Source organism: Salvelinus alpinus, chromosome 3, assembly GCF_045679555.1.
Source record: "Salvelinus alpinus chromosome 3, SLU_Salpinus.1, whole genome shotgun sequence".
NCBI lineage: Eukaryota > Metazoa > Chordata > Actinopteri > Salmoniformes > Salmonidae > Salvelinus > Salvelinus alpinus.
Genome location: NC_092088.1, coordinates 79,628,528 through 79,651,499, shown reverse-complemented (window position 1 = coordinate 79,651,499; position 22,972 = coordinate 79,628,528). Strand labels below are relative to the sequence as shown.

At 43.5% G+C, this 22,972-nt stretch overlaps 1 pseudogene; it reads right to left on the bottom strand.

Annotated features, from left to right (window-relative positions):
• Positions 1–22,972, bottom strand: part of LOC139569856 (unhealthy ribosome biogenesis protein 2 homolog) — a 43,101-nt pseudogene that overhangs the window by 10,780 nt on the left and 9,349 nt on the right.

The following is a 22,972-nucleotide window of genomic DNA, read 5'->3' as shown; positions in this document are numbered from 1 at the left end:
CTCGCTACTTTTATAGCCTCGCTACTTTTATAGCCTCGCTACTGTATATAGCCTGTCTTTTTACTGTTGTTTTATTTCTTTACCTACCTATTGTTCACCTAATACATTTTTTTGCACTATTGGTTAGAGCCTGTAAGTAAGCATTTCACTGTAAGGTCTACACCTGTTCTATTCGGAGCACGTGACAAATAAACTTGGATTTGATTTGATTTTCAGTCCGATTTATATCAAAACTGTAACTAGGCCACTCAGGAACATTCAATGTTGTCTTGGTAAGCAACCTACGTCTATATTTGGCCTTGTGTTTTAGGTTATTTTCCTGCTGAAAGGTGAATTCATCTCCCAGTGACGGTTGGAAATCAGACTGAACCAGGTTTTCCTTTAGGATTTTGCCTGTGCTTAGCTCTATTTGTTTCTTTTTAAACTAAAAACTGCCTAGTCCTTGCCGATGACAAGCATACCCATAACATGATGCAGCCACCACCATGCTTGAAAATATGAAGAGTGGTACTCACTGATGTGTTGTGTTGGATTTGCCCCCAACATACCGCTTTGTATTCAGGATATAAAGTTATTTTCTTTTCCAATTTTCTGGGCAGTTTTACTTCAGTGCCTTATTGCAAACAGGATGAATGTTTTTAAATATTTGTATTCTGTACACGGCTTCCTTCTTTTCACTCTCAATAAGGTTAGTATTGTGGAGTAACTACAATGTTGTTGATCCATCCTCAGTTCTCCCATCACAGCCATTAAACTCTGTAACTGTTTTAAAGTCACCATTGGCCTCATGGTGAAATCCCTGAGCAGTTTCCTTCCTCTCCTTCAACCGAGTTAGGAAGGACGCCTGTATCTTTGTAGTGACTGAGTGTATTGATACACCATCCAAAGTGTAATTAACAACTTCTCCATGCTCAAAGGGATATTCAATGTCTTTTTTTTGTTGCCAAGCAATAGGTGCCCTTTGCGAGCCATTGGAAAACCTCCCTTGTGTTTGTGGTTGAATCTGTGTTTGAAATTAACTGTTCGACTGAGTGACCTTACAGATAATTGTATGTGTGGGGTACAGAGATGAGGTAGTCATTAAAAAATAATGTCAAAACACTATTATTGCAACTTATTATGTGACTTGTTAAGCACCTTTTTACTCCTGAACTTATTTAGGTTTGCCTTAACAAAGGGGTTGAACATTTTATGACTGAAGACATTCAGTCAACAAACACTTAAGAAACCTCTCATGTTTACACTTGAGGGTACAAATATTTATTTTGAAGCAGAATAAAAGAAAACACCCCTTGCAAAATGATTATATATTGGAAAATGATCATGTTAGACAACAGTGGAATATCCATAATGACATTCCACTGAAAACCAGATCTATGTCATTCTGCTCATTATTTGTGAAAATAAATTATCTTATTTCTGTATTAATCTGCGAAAGCTCACCCCAATTATAATACAGATTTCTCCTAAGCTTTCCTTGTCTGGTCGTTAATAACAACAGATAATCACAAGGGAAAGTTTCAGGCACAAGGTTTCATAAGGAATGCATGTGATAAAGCTATGTTAATGACATTCACCTCCACTATACATACAGGTTTAAACCATTTCCAGAATCACCTAGAAGCATTAGAAATCACTTCCACAATTTGCTTTTGGTATTACAATCATCTACTCTCATCCTCAGCAGACCTACAAATGATTTGTTCTTTTTCACCATATGACATAAAAAATACAATTTACATGTTTAAGCAGTTGTTTTCTTAAGAAAAAAATGTGCCTGCAATAAAGACAATCTTTCTGGAAAGGGAGACGGTAGAGGAGAGTCCCAGGCAGTATATTTCTCCTCTCCTTGCCACTGGGTTTTATGGTAATAAGTGTAACTACCGTAGAGCTCGTTGAACACTTCTCTGAGACCCATCTGGAGGATGGTATTCAGAAACCTCACCTCCTGCTCAACACAGAGGTCCAGGATCCTCTAGACTCCCTCTGTCAGGTGCCTCTTGATGTCTGGTTGCAGAGTCACCTTGAGGGTGTGGAGGAGAGAGGAGTGGAGGGGAGGCGAGGGAGAGGCAGTGTGGCAGTACCAACCAGGATGTTTCAGATAGAAGTGGACAAACAGCCCAGTGAAGTTATTCTCTCAGGGGAAAGCATGCACATATTCAAATATATTTCAAAAAGTAGACATTATCTTTGAAAGGCAGCTGGTTTCAATTTGACTGAGCGTTTGAGGTTGGGGAAGGGGTATTAAAATGTAACCGTCATAATGTTGGTGTGATGAGTGAGATGGCTGATCTTTGTTTTGCCTTTTCCTTACACCTTTGTTTGTGTACGTAGCCGAGGCAGTTTTGAAAGCCTGGTAGGAATACAATGTACTGCCAGCTGGAAACTGGACAACAAAAGCGCTTAGTCTACCTGGAAAGAACTATGGCAGTGTTCAACTATTGCCTTAGTCAAGCCTTTGTTTAATCCTTACTCAAAGAGTTTCCCATGGATTTTTACATTCCAAGTTAATCCTCATGCATCTTCCCTCTCTGCATGTTCCATGGAAAATACACACTGACACAGTGCCACCGACGGAAAAACAGTCTACTAGACTTTACAGTAAGTACAGTCCTTTCGAGGACAAGTTGGCGCAGGGCAGGACACAAGATTATGGAGGGGAAAAAATTTTGACTTCTCTCTCCTTCAAATCTGAGAAGTCCAGAGGACTTGCCTTAGTAGCTCTAAATGGTCCCATGTATAGTGTAACACCACAATACAAAACAGCCATGGATCAAATAAAAATCCTTGTATTTAATTTGCAGATAGAGTGTATTCCCCTCAGATGTAAGGGCTTGTTGGGATGATGAGAAAAGATCTGAAACGTCATGTTGTTTCCAACCTGTATAATAATAGCCTAATCGTTAGAGCTGACCAAATCAACAACTTATCGACAATGACCAGACCGACAACTTATCGAAACTGACCAAACCGACAACTTATCGACATCGACACTGACCAAATCGACAATATATCGACACAATTTATCGACACTGACCAAACCGACAACTTATCGACCATGACCAGACCGACAACTTATCGACACTGACCAAACCGACAACTTATCGACATCGACACTGACCAAATCGACAATATATCGACACAATTTATCGACACTGACCAAACCGACAACTTATCAACATCGACACTGACCAAACCGACAACTTATCGACACTGACCAAACCGACAATTTATCGACACTGACCAAACCGACAACTTATCGACACTGACCAAACCAACAATTTATCGACACTGACCAAACCGACAACTTATCGACACTGAACAAACCAACAACTTATCAACCATGACCAGACCGACAACTTATCGACACTGACCAAACCGACAACTTATCAACATCGACACTGACCAAACCGACAACTTATCGACACTGACCAAACCAACAACTTATCGACACTGACCAGACCGAAAACTTATCGACAATGACCAAACCGACAACTTATCGACACTGACCAAACCGACAACTTATCGACAATGACCAGACCGACAACTTATCGAAACTGACCAAACCAACAACTTATCGACCATGACCAGACCGACAACTTATCGACACTGACCAAACCGACAACTTATCAACATCGACACTGACCAAACCAACAACTTATCGACACTGACCAGACCGAAAACTTATCGACAATGACCAAACCGACAACTTATCGACACTGACCAAACCGACAACTTATCAACATCGACACTGACCAAACCGACAACTTATCAACATCGACACTGACCAAACCGACAACTTATCGACACTGACCAAACCAACAATTTATTGACATCGACACTGACCAAACCGACAACTTATCAACATCGACACTGACCAAACCGACAACTTATCGAAACATCGACACTGACCAAACTGACAACTTATCGACACTGACCAAACTGACAACTTATCGACACTGACCAAACCGACAACTTATCAACATCAACATCGACACTGACCAAACCGACAACTTATCGACACTGACCAAACTGACAACTTATCGAAACATCGACACTGACCAAACTGACAACTTATCAACATCAACATCGACACTGACCAAACCGACAACTTATCAACACTGACCAAACCGACAACTTATCGAAACATCGACACTGACAACTTATCGACACTGACCAAACCGACAACTTATCGAAACATCGACACTGACCAAACTGACAACTTATCAACACTGACCAAACCGACAACTTATCAAAACATCGACACTGACAACTTATCGACACTGACCAAACCGACAACTTATCGAAACATCGACACTGACCAAACTGACAACTTATCGACACTGACCAAACCGACAACTTATCGACACTGACCAAACCGACAACTTATCGACACTGACCAAACCGACAACTTATCGACACTGACCAAACTGACAACTTATCGACACTGACTAAACTGACAACTTATCGACACTGACCAAACCGACAACTTATCGACACTGACCAAACTGACAACTTATCGACACTGACCAAACCGACAACTTATCGACACTGACCAAACCGACAACTTATCGACACTGACCAAACCGACAACTTATCGACACTGACCAAACCGACAACTTATCGACACTGACCAAACTGACAACTTATCGACACTGACCAAACTGACAACTTATCGACACTGACCAAACCGACAACTTATCAACACTGACCAAACTGACAACTTATCGACACTGACCAAACCGACAACTTATCGACACTGACCAAACTGACAACTTATCGACACTGACCAAACCGACAACTTATCGACACTGACCAAACCTACAACTCATCGACACTGACCAAACCTACAACTCATCGACACTGACCAAACCGACAACTTATCGACACTGACCAAACCGACAATTTATCAACACTGACCAAACCAACAACTTATCGACACTGACCAAACTGACAACTTATCGACACTGACCAAACTGACAACTTATCAACATTGACACTGACCAAACCGACAACTTATCGACACTGACCAAACCAACAACTTATCGACACTGACCAAACCAACAATTTATCGACACTGACCAAACTGACAACTTATCGACACTGACCAAACCGACAACTTATCAACATCGACACTGACCAAACTGACAACTTATCAACATCGACACTGACCAAACCAACAATTTATCGACACTGACCAAACCGACAACTTATCAACATCGACACTGACCAAACCAACAACTTATCGACACTGACCAAACCGACAACTTATCGACATCGACACTGACCAAACCGACAACTTAACGACACTGACCAAACTGACAACTTATCGACACTGACCAAACCGACAACTTATCGACACTGACCAAACCGACAACTTAACGACACTGACCAAACCAACAACTTATCGACACTGACCAAACCAACAACTTATCGACACTGACCAAACCAACAACTTATCGACACTGACCAAACCGACAACTTATCGACACTCACCAAACCGACAACTTATCGACACTGACCAAACCGACAACTTATCAACACTGACCAAACCGACAACTTATCAACACTGACCAAACCGACAACTTATCGTGGATATTCTGCTGATATCGTTCACTATAATAAATAACCTATAGGGTCCTACAAGAGATATCTGAAGTTTGAAATGAAGTAAGTTTGGTAATATGGGTGATTGTTAAATGGGACAATTGATAGCTACAGCATTCAAAGTAGTAGTAGTGGATTTAAGGGTAATATTAAAAAAACATATGTAGATAATGTTACAAACTTATCGTTCAATTGATCGTTACCGTGATAATTCAGTAAATTTAATGCATTTTTGTTCATATTGCCCAGCTCTACTAATCACCATTGTCCTTGATGATGAGAGAAAACCAGAGATCTTACCTTCTGTAACTCGCTGACGTACTGTGCTACCATGAAGGAGGAGAGGATAGTGAAGCCCTCGGCTGTGGTAGCGATGTGGGAGTACATGCGTTCCACCAGGCAAGCACACTTCAAAAGCACCACTGCATCGGTCTCAGAGGCTGGGGAATAGAAGAGGAGAGCTTTTAGAAAACTAGACCACGCCAAACACTGAGGGTTAAACTTTTATTTCAGACAGAACTTTAGAAGTGGGACAACTTCTACAAAATGGTGACTTTTGAGTGATGCAGCACAGTGGGTGTTCAGAGTGCACTGTGCTCCTGACACAGACGTGGGCTGGATATAACTGATGCAGCACAGTGGTTGTTCAGAGTGCACTGTGCTCCTGACACAGACGTGGGCTGGATATAACTGATGACAGCACAGTGGGTGTTCAGAGTGCACTGTGCTCCTGACACAGACGTGGGCTGGATATAACTGATGCAGCACAGTGGGTGTTCAGAGTGCACTGTGCTCCTGACACAGACGTGGGCTGGATATAACTGATGACAGCACAGTGGGTGTTCAGAGTGCACTGTGCTCCTGACACAGACGTGGGCTGGATATAACTGATGACAGCACAGTGGGTGTTCAGAGTGCACTGTGCTCCTGACACAGACGTGGGCTGGATATAACTGATGCAGCACAGTGGGTGTTCAGAGTGCACTGTGCTCCTGACACAGACGTGGGCTGGATATAACTGATGACAGCACAGCATTTGAATCAAATCTCCAGGGTGCGGCTGAGAATGAATATATTTTCAATGCATTGTGACAGAGCAGAACAATAACAACAGGGTTTTGTATAAGCTGAGACATTAATCATGATAGCTAAGAGCAGAATATGGAGCAACAAAAGCTATTTAATCATTCTAATTGTGTATAAACTAATGTTTATACACAATTAGAAAACAAACAGTATAGCCCATTAGAGAACACAAAGGCCCAGCTGGAACAATTTCTCCATCCCTGCTTTCCTCTCTTGACTGATTAGATGTACAGTAAAGCACAGCTCACATGCTGAAAACAAACAGAGGAGAAATATGGCCACTGTTGTCAGGGTGAGAGGTGTTGTTAAACAACCCACTCTCCATGCAATTTGTCACTTGTGAGGGTTACTATATTTCACAGGGCCAGCCAGGACCTGATACATGATGCACTGAGCCTTATATGCTAGTTCAAATCAACAAGCTGCTCCTCTCCATCTCCTCTTGTTGACCCTTCCTCCTGTGCCTGGAACAGGGGAGGTCTGCCTAGATGTGTACAGAGTTGGCCTCCTTCGGCTGAGGAAGACGAACACTAACAACGTGTTATATATGATTTCTAAAAATAAACCCCATCTGAAGACAATTACTGTTGCATAATTGAATATGTCATTATTTCCTTTTCGTCAACAACGTCAGGAAGGCTTTGATGTTGAGATTATGTTGCTCCTTTTAGAAACAGGAAAACATAATGTATCCCTGAATATGTTGATCACAAAGCTGAATACAGCTCCTCAACACTGATTCAACTCATCAGGGATGCATGCAGCAGTACAGGACTTTAAAAGGTGTCCATCCACGAGCTTGTCCGGGACTCCCGCTGTGCACTGTGCTTTTCATGTCTCCTACGACAGTTCTGTCATCCTCAGTGGGAATGTTAGATTTCCCTCACATTGCTTTTGATCCAGTCCTCGGGGACCAGCAGGGTATACAACCAGCTACAGAAATATAACATTACTAAAGGCGAAACCATTCTTCTTCCTTTCTCTCTTTCCACTGGATGAGCTTTGCTGATTAAAATAGGCCCAGTTTCATGTGTGAAATAGCATAATATAACATGATAAGACACACCTATAATATTCTACTTTATCCTGCAATAGTCCTGCCCTACTAACAGGACTGGTTAGCCTGGTGACAACACGAATTTGAGTTTATTTTTATTTTTCCAGGGACAGTGCACATTAATCAACATTCCAGTAAAAGTGCCGGTTTTAGCCAGGCGGCTAATTTTCAATCCCAGTTCCTGGGCAGGTTATTAAAAACAATTACAATAACGATACAGACAAACAATGAGCAGTGAGCACATGCAGAGCAACATAGGACAAGAAACACGTAGCATGCAGACAAAGAAACATAGAACAAGCGTCACGTAGCATGCAGACAGAGAAACATAGTACAAGCAACACGTAGCATGCAGACAGAGAAACATAGTACAAGCAACACGGAGCATGCAGACAGAGTAACATAGAACAAGCGTCACGTAGCATGCAGACAGAGAAACATAGAACAAGCGACACGTAGCATGCAGACAGAGTAACATAGAACAAGCAACACGTAGCATGCAGACAGAGTAACATAGAACAAGCGACACGTAGCATGCAGACAGAGAAACATAGAACAAGAAACACGTAGCATGTAGACAGAGAAACATATAACAAGCAACACGTAGCACACAGACAGAAAACAGAGAACAAGCAACACGTAGCACGCAGACAGAGAAACAGAGAAAAGAAGCAACACGTAGCATGCAGACAGAGAAACATAGAACAAGCAACGCGTAGCATGCAGACAGAGAAACATAGAACAAGCGACACGTAGCACGCAGACAAAGGAACTCAAGCGTCATGTAGCATGCAGACAGAGAAAATATAGAACATGCAACACGTAGCATGCAGACATAGAAACAAAGAACAAGCGACACGTAGCATGCAGAGAAACAGAACAAGCAACACATAGCATGCAGACAGAGTAACATAGAACAAGCGACACTTAGCATGCAGACAGAGAAACTCAAGCGTCACGTAGCATGCAGACAGAGAAACATAGAACAAGCAACACATAGCACGCAGACAGAGAAATATAGAACAAGCGACACGTAGCATGCAGACAGAGGAACATAGAACAAGCAACACGTAGCATGCAGACAGAAAAAATAGCACAAAAAACAACAAAACAAAGTCCATAATAGCAACAAAGTTTTTCCACACCTACAGACAACAGACAACATGGAAAGCGGCAAAACACAGCTAGGGATTATGTTCACAAGTCTGATTGGCCTTTAGCCATGTCTTCATGTTTTTTGCGAAGGTGTGATAGGTGGTGCAGTTGTGTGTGTCTGATAGTTCCAGACATGGGAAGCTCTCACAGAGAAAGCAGATTGACTAAAGGTGCTTTTCCTTAAGGAACCTATCCAGTCACCTCTCATGGCAGACCTTGTGAATCTGCTGCCATGAGTTTGCCTTTTCTGTTTAACCAAAGTACTAAGCCGAGGGGAGCTAGACCATTTAGGATATTGAATACAAGACATATGTCGATTGTATTGCTCAAGATTTTTCCAACTCAGGAGCTCATACTTTCTGAGGATGTAACAGTGATGATGGCTATTGGGCTTCCTATCAAGCACTTTGAGAGCCTGTTTGTAGACAGACTGAATAGGTTTTAATGTTGTACAGCAAGCTTGGACCCAACTAGTCAAGCAGTATGTTAAGTGGGGGAGTATCATAGCAATGAAGTACAGTTTTGTTACTTCTGTAGTCAAACAATTTTGCATGAATCAGAAATGAGCTAGGTTGAACTTTTAGTTACCTTTTTTTAAAAGAGAGATTGGAATCAAGTATGATGCCAAGGTACTTAAAATCGGATACCACCTGGAGTATCTCCCCTGACACATAGACATCTGGCTCAGTAGCATCAGTTGCCCTCTTTGTGAAGAACATGCATACTTTTTTTCACATTGAGATGCAAACATGAGTCACTGAGCCACTTCGTAACCTGGACCATTACAGTAGTGAGTTCTTGTGCAGCTTGTTGTTTGCTCTTTGCATGCACATATATCACTGTATCATCTGCATACATTTGAACTTCAGACCCAGTACAGACAGAAGGCAGATCAGTAAAATGGCGCCGCCGACCCCGCCCTGTGCAACTGGGTCCTGGACTTCCTGACGGGCCGCCCCCAGGTGGTGAGGGTAGGTAACAACATCTCCACCCCGCTGATCCTCAACACTGGGGCCCCACAAGGGTGCGTTCTGAGCCCTCTCCTGTACTCCCTGTTCACCCACGACTGCGTGGCCATGCACGCCTCCAACTCAATCATCAAGTTTGCGGATGACACTACAGTGGTAGGCTTGATTACCAACAACGACGAGACGGCCTACAGGGAGGAGGTGAGGGCCCTCGGAGTGTGGTGTCAGGAAAATAACCTCACACTCAACGTCAACAAAACAAAGGAGATGATTGTGGACTTCAGGAAACAGCAGAGGGAGCACCCCCCTATCCACATCGACGGGTCAGTAGTGGAGAAGGTGGAAAGTTTTAAGTTCCTCGGTGTACACATCACGGACAAACTGAATTGGTCCACCCACACAGACAGCGTTGTGAAGAAGGCGCAGCAGCGCCTCTTCAACCTCAGGAGGCTGAAGAAATTCGGCTTGTCACCAAAAGCACTCACAAACTTCTACAGATGCACAATCGAGAGCATCCTGTCGGGCTGTATCACCGCCTGGTACGGCAACTGCTCCGCCCACAACCGTAAGGCTCTCCAGAGGGTAGTGAGGTCTGCAGAACGCATCACCGGGGGCAAACTACCTGCCCTCCAGGACACCTACACCACCCGATGTCACAGGAAGGCCATAAAGATCATCAAGGACAACAACCACCCAAGCCACTGCCTGTTCACCCCGCTATCATCCAGAAGGCGAGGTCAGTACAGGTGCATCAAAGCAGGGACCGAGAGACTGAAAAACAGCTTCTATCTCAAGGCCATCAGACTGTTAAACAGCCACCACTAACATTTAGCGGCCGCTGCCAACATACTGACTCAACTCCAGCCACTTTAAAAATGGGAATTGATGGAAATTATGTAAAAATGTACCACTAGCCACTTTAAACAATGCCACTTAATATAATGTTTACATACCCTACATTACCCATCTCATATGTATATGTATATACTGTACTCTATATCATCTACTGCATCTCGCCATCTTTATGTAATACATGTACCACTAGCCACTTTAAACTATGCCACTTTATGTTTACATACCCTACAGTACTCATCTCATATGTATATACCGTACTCTATACCATCTACTGCATCTTGCCTATGCCGTTCTGTACCATCACTCATTCATATATCTTTATGTACATATTCTTTATCCCTTTACACTTGTGTGTATAAGGTAGTAGTTGTGGAATTGTTAGGTTAGATTACTTGTTGTTATTACTGCATTGTCGGAACTAGAAGCACAAGCATTTCGCTACACTCGCATTAACATCTGCTAACCATGTGTATGTGACTAATAAAATTTGATTTGATTTGATTTGAGTAATGTACAGGCTGAACAAGAGGGGCCCCAGTATTGACCCTTGAGGCACGACCACGTCATCACTCTGACACACTGAGTTCTGCCTTCTAGGTATGATTTCATCCATCTCAAGGCTTCGGGGGAAAAGTTGAACTTGGACAGTTTTGTGATGAGAACCTCATGGTTAACAGTATCAAAAGCTTTCCTTGGGTCTAGAAATACAGCCCTTACAATGCCCCCTTTGTCCATCTTGGACTTCACATTTTCAAGAAGAAAGCAGTTGGCTGTTTCTGTGGAGTGTTTTGCTCTGAAGCAAAACTGCATGGAGGGTAATGTGAAGGGGCTGTTATTGAGGTGGGCAATCAGTTGCTCTGCTACACACTTTTCAGCAACCTTGGACACCACAGGTAATATACTAATGGGCCTGTAGTTCTTACGTCAGCAGGGTTGCCTGATTTAATGATGGCCGTTTTTATGGCCGACTTCAAGACCCTTGGAAACACCCCCTGACCAATAGATATGTTGGTGACCTTAGTAATGGGGCCAATGAGTGACTCTTTGTAGTTTTTAAGAAAGGTAGAGTCCAGCCCAAACACATCTTTGACTTTAGAGTTCTTTAGTGAGATAATCACCTTTTTCACCTCTGACTCAGAAACCTCCCTTATGATGAAGACAGGTTGAGTGTCCTTCACTAGCGCTGAGATCGCTAGATCACTGAGATCGCTTCACTAGCGCTTGATCTCAGATCATTTAGAATTTCCCTTTGCTTCACCAATTATGTTGATCAAAAAGTTTGCCTTGGCCTGTCTGATTCCTTTCATCACCTTATTTCTCAACATGGTAAACCTACATCTGTCATGCTCTAATTTGGACTTCGGGGCTGTTTTTAGAGCATGATCTTTCATCGTCATTTTCCAGATTTCTCCATGTAGCCAAGGAAGAGTATTATTTTGCCAGGTTTGGATTTTCTTTTCTTTAGGAAGCCATTTATTGTAATCTGGATTGTGGATATAGAAACCTGATAATCAGCTTCCACGTCTGTATACGACAAGAGATCATTCCAGTTAATTCCCTTAATTGCGTTTTCAAAATAATTTAATTCACTCTTAGGTATTCTTAGTTGATCCGGCTTTCTAACAGTAGAGAGGTTAAACCTGCTCTTAGAAATCTTTCTGGCTATAAGTGTCAGATTATGATCAGATAGCCCAGAAACCATAATGAATGATTTAGTCACTCTCTCTGGTTTATTGCTGAACACCAGACCAATCTGTGTTTTAGAACAACAAGTCACCCTGGTTAGCCCTTTAACTAGCTGTATAAGGTCAAATGTATTAGTGATCTGTTTGAGGGTTTTCCTACAAGACTTGCCTTCATAATTAATGTTAAAATCTCCCATTAAGATGACCTTTTTCCCAAAATCACATCCCTTAAGCATGCTGGAGTTGTTTGACACTGACAGCACATTTATACAGAGGACTCCCTTGGGAGCAACACAGGCTAAATATCATGTCAACTTCTAAAACAACAGGCTGTCTGTGTCATACAGTATTTTTGTCAAGGGGTGTGATGATTAAGGGTGCCCTTTAGGCTGAAAAATACATATAGTACACATGAAGACACTTAGTACACATTAAGGCATTTAGTCCACATGAAAGCATTTAGTACAAATGAAGACACTTAGTCCACATGAAGACATTCAGTCCACATGAAGACACTTAGTCCACATGGAGACATTCAGTCCACATGAAGACACTTAGTACACATTTAGTACACATAAAGACACTTAGTACACATAAAGACACTTAGTACACATAAAGACACTTAGTACACATAAAGACACTTAGTACACACAAAGACACTTAGTACACACAAAGACACTTAGTACACATAAAGACACTTAGTACACATAAAGACACTTAGTACACATAAAGACATTTAGTCCACATGAAGACACTTAGTCCACATGAAGACATTTAGTACACATTCATACATTTAGTCCACATGAAGACACTTAGTCCACATGAAGACAATTAGTACACATGAAGACATTTAGTACACATGAAGACACTTAATACACATAAAGACATTTAGTCCAAATGAAGACATTTAGTCCACATGAAGACATTTAGTCCACATGAAGACATTTAGTACACATAAAGACATTTAGTACACATGAATACATTTAGTAGACATGAAGACATTTAGTACACATGAAGACATTTAGTACACATGAATATATTTAGTACACATAAAGACATTTAGTACACATGAATACATTTAGTACACATGAAGACATTTAGTACACATAAAGAAATGTAGTACACATGAATACATTTAGTACACATGAAGACATTTAGTCCACATGAAGACATTTAGTACACATGAATACATTTAGTACACATGAATACATTTAGTACACATGAAGACATTTAGTCCACATGAAGACATTTAGTACACATGAATACATTTAGTACACATGAAGACATTTAGTACACATGAAGACATTTAGTCCACATGAAGACATTTAGTAGACATGAAGACATTTAGTACACATGAAGACATTTAGTACACATGAAGACATTTAGTACACATGAAGACATTTAGTACACATGAAGACATTTAGTACACATGAAGATGGTTGGTCACTGTTCTTTAATGGGAACCAGCAGGAAAATAGAAACTGATGAATAATACTGTATATAGGATGCACACAATTCCTGTAAATGCCAATGTCATTCCTATCAATTGAGATTATGAGTTAATGGGTGAATACTTGGATTAACGTATGAAGTAGTGGCTGAGTGAGTGAATAAATGATTAAATGAACCAATGGCCTTACTTCTCTCAGCCTCACCCTTCTGTCTCCCCCAGTGAATGAGGAGACCTCCAGGTGGTACAAACAGTTAAGGTAAGACTGCATCGCTTTCATCTGTGCACATTCCAAAAAAGGGCCACGTTATAAAAAGTTCAACTTTGACAACTTTGCATTTGAAAGACATTTAGATTGTATTACATTTAGCTATAACATGCTTTTAAAGCATTTTACATTTGAGGGGAAAAAATCTAATACATAATCAAACTGAAGCATTTGTGTGGGTCTATATTTGTCAGACGGTTGTTAGACCCTATTCTTGGAGGTCTGTAATTGTTTTGATATGGGCCGAGGAGAGGTAGGTGCCATGTGCTATCAGTCTCCCAATGAGAGAGAAAGAGAAAAAAAATGCCCTCAATTCTCAGGCTCAGGAGCTACCATGTTCCTATGAGTCATCAGTCGGCGAGGTAATCATTTCCACACATCCTCCAGTGTTCACGCCAAAGACGAGCCCTTCTCCAGAGCACATCTGCTTCCACTTAAGCACCCATCTGGCACAGACCAACAGCCCTTTTCAGAAATTGATTCTGAAGTTATTCTGTTTTATTGCCTACAGTGGGAGGCAGTGGGATGTTTTCTTTGGTTAGCACTCCCAAAATATGTTCAATGTCAAGTGGAAACGGGCTAACTTATGTGCTGGCCAAGATCCAAGGTTGACTGAGTATAATAGTCATGGCAAATGGGGAAGGGGTAAGCTAGTCACTCCCTTTGGTGCTTGTGTGATAGGCTGAATCAAGCTAGAGAAATTGGAGCAGCAGCTGCCAAGGAAGATTCTGTATTAACATTTAGGTAAACCTGTGTGACAGGTGTGTAGACAGATGTTATTTGTCCATGCAAGTATAAGGCCTCCCAAGGCAACACCTACACAGTGTCAAAAGCCTTCAGGAGACGCATCATTACAGGGAGAAGGGAAGCCTTCAGGAGGCGCATCATTACAGGGAGATTACAGGGGATTGATAATGAAAAACCATATAGCATAGAGTTGCTTGCTATTGTCAAAGTATTGTAAATTGAATAAAGTTAATGTGATTTTGGTAGTGAAAAGGTATGATTCAAAATTTGCTTCAGCGAGAACTATTATTATGAACAAGACTAAATCTTTCTAAGGGTCAGTCCACACCGTGGATCAGTGGACACTGATGTTTGCACCAAATTACATTAAAATAGATTTCCTGGCTGCAGGATAAAACACTAGGCATGCCAACCGTTTCGCTTGCCAAGAGAGCAACTCTAATATTCCCTTTGTTGCAGTGCACAATGTCTGTGCTAGCACCTTAGCATGCAACCGCTGTTTCCATCTACCTGTCTAAGCCTTGTATTCCATTGTTTATGACACAATAAAGGAAGTACTGTTTTTTCTATCGTGAACAGCAAATTAAACACAAATCAGACACTCTGTACATGGACATATTAAAGTGCTAGGGCTTTCGATTACCGAGAAGCATGGCTTGAGTTGTGGTTCAACGGAAGGAGGGAGAAGAAGGAATACACAGCACTGACAATGATTGATCCTCACTCCCTGGGTAAAAGGAAAATCAGAAGAACCTACTTGTGAATATGAAACTAATCCCCGACCAGAGATTAGAAGAGCACAAAACAGGGCTCCTTGTGTTGTACTTCAGAGAAGTGATGCAAACCCCAAAATGTGCTCTGCTGTAGTGTTATCAAACCCCAGGTAAAATGTGCACTGCTCTAGTATTATCAAACCCCAGGCAAAATGTGCTCTGCTGTAATGTTATCAAATCCCAGGCAAACCAGCTCTGCTGTAGTGTTATCAAACCGCAGGCAAATTGTGCTCTACTGTAGTGTTATCAAACCCCAGGCAGAATGTGCTCTGCTGTAGTATTATCAAACCCCAGGAAAAATGTACTCTGCTGTAGTGGTATCAAACCTCAGGCAAAATGTCCTCTGCTGTAGTGGTATTAAACCCCAGGCAAAATGTGCTCTGCCATAGTGTTATCAAACCACAGGCAAAATGTCCTCTGCTGTAGTGGTATCAAACCTCAGGCAAAATGTGCTCTGCTGTAGTGTTTTCGAACCCCAGGCAAAATGTCCTCTGCTGTAGTGGTATCAAAACCCAGGCAAAACGTGCTCTGCTGTAGTGGTATCAAAACCCAGGCAAAATGTGCTCTGCTGTAGTGGTATCAAACCCCAGGCAAAATGTGCTCTGCTGTAGTGTTATTCAGCACAAGACGCCCTCCAAAATACATCAAAGAACTCCATGGACAAAGGGAATATTGAGAGATAAAATAAATTAATCAAATATAAGTTTCATAATCACAATGACATCAACTAAAAACATCCCCAGAAAGAACCATTCTTATGCCCAAGGATTGGGTAAAAACATAAAAAGATGCATGAAGTGACATGTATCGAATCTAGGCCACTAACCTGCGAGTGACACTGGATGACTGCAAACAGAGCCTCGTGGATGGACTCAAAGGTAGCGTGGTAGACCTCCGTGATCAGATGTTCAAGGGGGACAAACTGCAGGGCCCCCAGCACCAGGGTCACGTCATGGGGGTTGGAGAGCATCCCCTCCCCATGACGGAGCAGAGTGTCCAGCGCTGGCATGGTCAGAGCAGCGGTCAGGTTTGTCTGCTTGCCAGACTCCTTCACTAGAAACTGAGAGAAGAGAGGACAGTGGGAGTTGAACCAGAGACAAAGGACAGAAAGAGAGAGAAGAACAGAGAAAAACAGAAATACTGGAACTCCAATTGGAGTGAGACAACATTCCTGTTTGTAAGTCTTGTGGACACGGTTAGGGATTGTAGTTGTGTGTGGTAACACCTAAAGTTAGTTCTTCCTGCAGAGTTGCAGTGAGGTGAGAGTGGGCCATATCGATAAATGAAATCAGATTCAGCTTGATTAAATGGGACAGGTAGTCACTCTCCCTGCTGCACACTGAGACTGAGACAGGGAGGGAGACACTTACTGCTGCAGCCCAAAATTGGCTTTCCCCAGCTAAACCAATTCTTCCCCCAAATCACATCCAAGACACGGGAGACAGTGCAGAGCAGGAGAAGCGTGACATGCTTTGTAACGGACTGCCAGACTGTGTTTCTTTCTGCAATGCCCTAAGGGGGTTTCTACTCTAAATAGGAAACACATTTACCCTTCAATTCCATGTTAAGTCAATGCCAAAGCCAATCCAAGGCTTTGTTTTGTCCCTCTTGAAGCATGGAAGCAGGTTTGTATGTGAGGACACATTGTACCTTTACCAGAACTAGATTTTGCATGATTCTACCTCAAATAATATTTTTCAGCGGCATTCATTTATTTGGATGAACAGTCCTCAATAAAGCACAGCACATCAAAAGTCACAGTGAATACTTACTACCAAAGCAGACATCATCTGAGATGCAATGAGTCAGAATGCCTTTCAGCAGGTTTCTGGAATCAGGCAGCTGGCAAGAAACTTCGTTATTCGTTGTATTTTATTATTATTGTCACACCCTGGCCTTAGTTATCTTTGTTTTAATTATTATTTTAGTTAGGTCAGGGTGTGACATGGTGTAGTATGTGTTTTTGTATTGTCTAGGGTGTTGTATGGTTTAGGTGGTTAAGTAGAGTAGATGGTTTAGTGTTCAGTGTAGGTGTCTAGGAAAGTCTATGGTTGCCTGAATTGGTTCTCAATTAGAGACAGCTGGTTATTGTTGTCTCTGATTGGGAGCCATATTTAAGGCAGCCATAGGCTTTAGCTGGTTGTGGGTAATTGTCTATGTGTAGTGTTTGTGTCAGCACTATTTATATGTATAGCTTCACGGTCGTCAGTTTGTTATTTTGTTAGTTTGTGTATAGTTGTTCGTTTCTTGGTTTTTCTCTCTTCTTTAATAAAAGAAGATGTATTTTGCACACGCTGCGCCTTGGTCCAATCTCTCTCAAGAAGACGATCGTGACAATTATTTTGTTTTCAAGAGAAATTCTGTGAAATTCTGAATGATGTCTGTTTTAGTCACCCATGTCTGTCAGTGATGGTACAGGAAATTTACTTGGACATTTACTGGAGGGTTATTACAGCTATTATCAGTAGCAGGAAATCCCACAATGTACAGGTGAGCATCTCAGAACACACTACCATCTCAGAACACGCTACCATCTCAGAACACGCTACCATCTCAGAACACGCTACCATCTCAGAACACGCTACCATCTCAGAACACGCTACCATCTCAGAACACGCTACCATCTCAGAACACGCTACCATCTCAGAACACGCTACCATCTCAGAACACGCTACCATCTCAGAACACGCTACCATCTCAGAACACGCTACCATCTCAGAACACGCTACCATCTCAGAACACGCTACCATCTCAGAACACGCTACCATCTCAGAACACGCTACCATCTCAGAACACACTACCAAGTCTGATCTCTTTTTCTTTTACTAGCTCTGACTTTGCTGATAGCTACGTTGTTGAGGAAAATAGTACTTACTATGACTGTGATACGTGGTTGTCCCACCTAGCTATCTTAAGATGAATGCACTAACTGTAAGTGGCTCTGTATAAGAGTGTCTGCTAAATGACTAAAATGTCAATGTCAATGTCAATCTAAAAAGGAAAAAGAAACGTGCATTGTTGTGGAATGAGAGAGTGAAAAGTAGTGGAGTGATGAGACCAGGAAGTCCATGGGGTGCTAGGATGGGCACAGCTCTCGTAAGATCTGCTGGCTGAAGTTCCTATAGAGACCCATGTGACTTAGACTCTCCTGGGTGATGCCCTCGCTAGGCTCATCCTGTAGGCAAGCGCAGGCTAGCTCGCTCCTCACCATCCCGGTCATCGCATACACAGAGAAGGTCTGGCCTAGCAGACTGTCTGTCAAGCTGGCCTGGATGGCAGGGCCCATGACAGCAGTGCTCTTCCCTGGCAAGTGGCTCAGGGTCTCATCTAGCTGCTTGGTTTTGCTGAGGCTGGAGGTCATGGCCTGGCACAGCGTGTTCAAAGACGCAAGCAGGAGCTGTACGGAGAACAGTGTTTCCTGGGAGAGTAGATAAAGCCATAACGGCCACCTTGCTATTGACCAAGTAGGTGATGCATTTCTATTGGCTGAGACAGACACTGCTCTTTCTGTGGATTATCAATAGGATCAGGGACTGGATGAAATCCTGGATGGTTTTTAGGAAAGTCAGCCAAGCAGAGCTGTCCACAGTTTGAGAGGCCCTTATTGCAGTGTGAAAGGAGAGCTACCAAAGCTGCCTCCAAGAGGCTACTCCCATGCACAATCTTTAAAACATGATGGCAATTATTCGGCAGATGTCTTGTCACTGAAGGCTTCACGTTATTATGTAGCTGTATGTCTGTGACCATGAGGAATAAGAACAAAAAGAGCCCTGAAAAGTCTTCAGATGACATTCGATCTGGGTTAAGAGCATCGGTGACTTGAAGTAAGCTTAAAAGGTTATCGGCTTGACTTTCACATAGGGTTATAGAGGCTCCAGTCGTACTAGAGCTCAGTATGTGTTGGACTATGGCCTCCAGTCTCTTCAAAGCAGAAGGGGCTTCCGTCTGACTGAGTTACTGCACTTACTTTGTCTCCAGCTGTTGAACAACTGACTTCACTTAACTTCATGAGTGCTGGATGGACTGGGGTCATGTCTGGGGTGCTGCTGAAAATCCCCACAATCCTTTGAGTGACACATCTGACCACAGCAGAGTAAGTAATGGGTAACTCGACCAGAATGAGGCTCTCAAGCAGATGTTTGGAAATGAGAGAGACAGACAGCCTCTCAGTGGTGTCTTCTGAAGTAGGGAGCTGAGGAGAACTTCAACTATATGAAGCACTTCGTCCTCTGAGAGGTATAGCGAGATCATTGGTAGGTTTGTGGTAACTAGGTACCAATGTGCCATTGGGTAGGTGCTGGCATCCATACTACTGACCTGGCAGTCCCATAGTTGGTCACTCTGCTGGCCAATTTGAGGATCTTCTCTCCCCACAATGTACTGGACTGCTCTGTGGAGGACATCTGAAGCTCTAGTCTGTCCCATAGCTCATGCTTAGGATAACTTTCTTCATTTGTTGGAGAGTGAGCATTTTTTGCAAGAGGTGGGTCCTATGGAGAACAGGCTGTCGGAGTTCATCCACTGTAAGCGTCCTATGGAGAACAGGCTGTCGGAGTTCATCCACTGTAAGCGTCCTATGGAGAACAGGCTGTCGGGGGGCTCATCCACTGTAAGCGTCCTATGGAGAACAGGCTGTCGGGGGGCTCATCCACTGTAAGCGTCCTATGGAGAACAGGCTGTCGGGGGGCTCATCCACTGTAAGCGTCCTATGGAGAACAGGCTGTCGGGGGGCTCATCCACTGTAAGCGTCCTATGGAGAACAGGCTGTCGGAGTTCATCCACTGTAAGCGTCCTATGGAGAACAGGCTGTCGGGGGGCTCATCCACTGTAAGCGTCCTATGGAGAACAGGCTGTCGGGGGGCTCATCCACTGTAAGCGTCCTATGGAGAACAGGCTGTCGGGGGGCTCATCCACTGTAAGCGTCCTATGGAGAACAGGCTGTCGGAGTTCATCCACTGTAAGCGTCCTATGGAGAACAGGCTGTCGGGGGGCTCATCCACTGTAAGCGTCCTATGGAGAACAGGCTGTCGGGGGGCTCATCCACTGTAAGCGTCCTATGGAGAACAGGTTGTTGGAGCTCATCCACTGCTGAGAGTCCTATGGAGAACAGGTTATCGGAGCTCATCCACTGTAAGAGTCCTATGGAGAACAGGTTGTCGGAGCTAATCCACTGCTGAGAGTCCTATGGAGAACAGGTTGTCGGAGCTCATCCACTGCTGAGAGTCCTATGGAGAACAGGTTGTCGGAGCTCATCCACTGCTGAGAGTCCTATGGAGAACAGGTTGTCGGAGCTCATCCACTGTAAGCGTCCTATGGAGAACAGGTTGTCGGAGCTCATCCACTGCTGAGAGTCCTATGGAGAACAGGTTGTCGGAGCTCATCCACTGCTGAGAGTCCTATGGAGAACAGGTTGTCGGAGCTCATCCACTGCTGAGAGTCCTATGGAGAACAGGTTGTCGGAGTTCATCCACTGCTGAGAGTCCTATGGAGAACAGGTTGTCGGAGCTCATCCACTGCTGAGAGTCCTATGGAGAACAGGTTGTCGGAGCTCATCCACTGCTGAGAGTCCTATGGAGAACAGGTTGTCGGAGCTCATCCACTGCTGAGAGTCCTATGGAGAACAGGTTGTCGGAGCTCATCCACTGCTGAGAGTCCTATGGAGAACAGGCTGTCGGAGCTCATCCACTGCTGAGAGTCCTATGGAGAACAGGCTGTCGGAGCTCATCCACTGCTGAGAGTCCTATGGAGAACAGGCTGTCGGAGCTCATCCACTGCTGAGAGTCCTATGGAGAACAGGTTGTCAGAGCTCATCCACTGCTGAGAGTCCTATGGAGAACAGGCTGTCGGAGTTCATCCACTGCTGAGAGTCCTATGGAGAACAGGTTGTCGGAGCTCAGGCACCCTCATAGATATCATCCTAACCAAGCTGCCCTCCAAATACACCTCTGCTGTCTTCAACCAGGATCTCAGCGATCACTGCCTCATTGCTTGCGTCTGTAATGGGTCTGCGATCAAACGACCACCCCTCATCACTGTCAAACCCTCCTTAAAACACTTCAGCGAGCAGGCCTTTCTAATCGACCTGGCCTGGGTATCCTGGAAGGATATTGACCTCATTCCGTCAGTAGAAGATGCCTGGTTATTCTTTAAAAGGTCATTCCTCACAATCTTAAATGTATTTTATTTATCTGTTATTTTACCAGGTAAGTTGACTGAGAACACGATCTCATTTACAGCAACGACCTGGGGAATAGTTACAGGGGAGAGGAGGGGGTTGAATGAGCCAATTGTAAACTGGGGATTATTAGGTGACCATGATGGTTTGAGGGCCAGATTGGGAATTTAGCCAGGAGACCGGGGTTAACACCTCTACTATTACAATAAGTGCCATGGGATCTTTAATGACCTCATAGAGTCAGGACACCATTTAACGTCCCATCTGAAAGACGGCACCCTACACAGGGCAGTGTCCCCAATCCCTGCCCTGGGGCATTGGGATATTTTTTAGACCAGAGGAAAGCGTGCCGCCTACTGGCCGTCCAACACCACTTCCAGCAGCATCTGGTCTCCCATCCAGTGTCTTACCAGGACCAACCCTGTTTAGCTTCAGAAGCAAGCCAGCAGTGATATGCAGGGTGTATTGCTGCTGGCAACTAAGCATGCCCCATTCAGAAAATGTAGAACCAGGAACAGATGTAGCCTGTGGTTCACTCCATACCTGACTGCCCTTGACCAGCACAAAAAAATTATGTGGCGTACAGCATTAGCATCGAATAGCCCCCGCGATATGCAACTTTTCAGGGAAGTTAGGAACCAATATACACAGGCAGTTAGGAAAGGAAAGGCTAGCTTTTTCAAACAGAAATTTGCATCCTGCAGCACAAACTCCAAAATGTTCTGGGACACTCTAAAGTTCATGGAGAATAAGAGCACTTCCTCCCAGCTGCCCACTGCACTGAGGCTAGGAAACACTGTCACCACCGATAAATCCACAATAATTGAGAATTTCAATAAGCATTTTTCTACGGCTGGCCATGCTTTCCACCTGGCCACCCCTACCCTGGTCAACAGCCCTGCATCCCCCACAGCATCTTGCCCAAGCCTCCCCCATTTCTCCTTCACCCAAATCCAGATAGCTGATGATCTGAAAGAGCTGCAAAATCTGGACCCTTACAAATCAGCAAGGCTAGACAATCTGGACACTCTCTAAAATAATCAGCCGAAATTGTTGCAGCCCGTATTACTAGCCTGTTCAAACTCTCTTTCGTATTGTCTGAGATCCCCAAAGATTGGAAAGCTGCCGCGGTCATCCCCCTCTTCA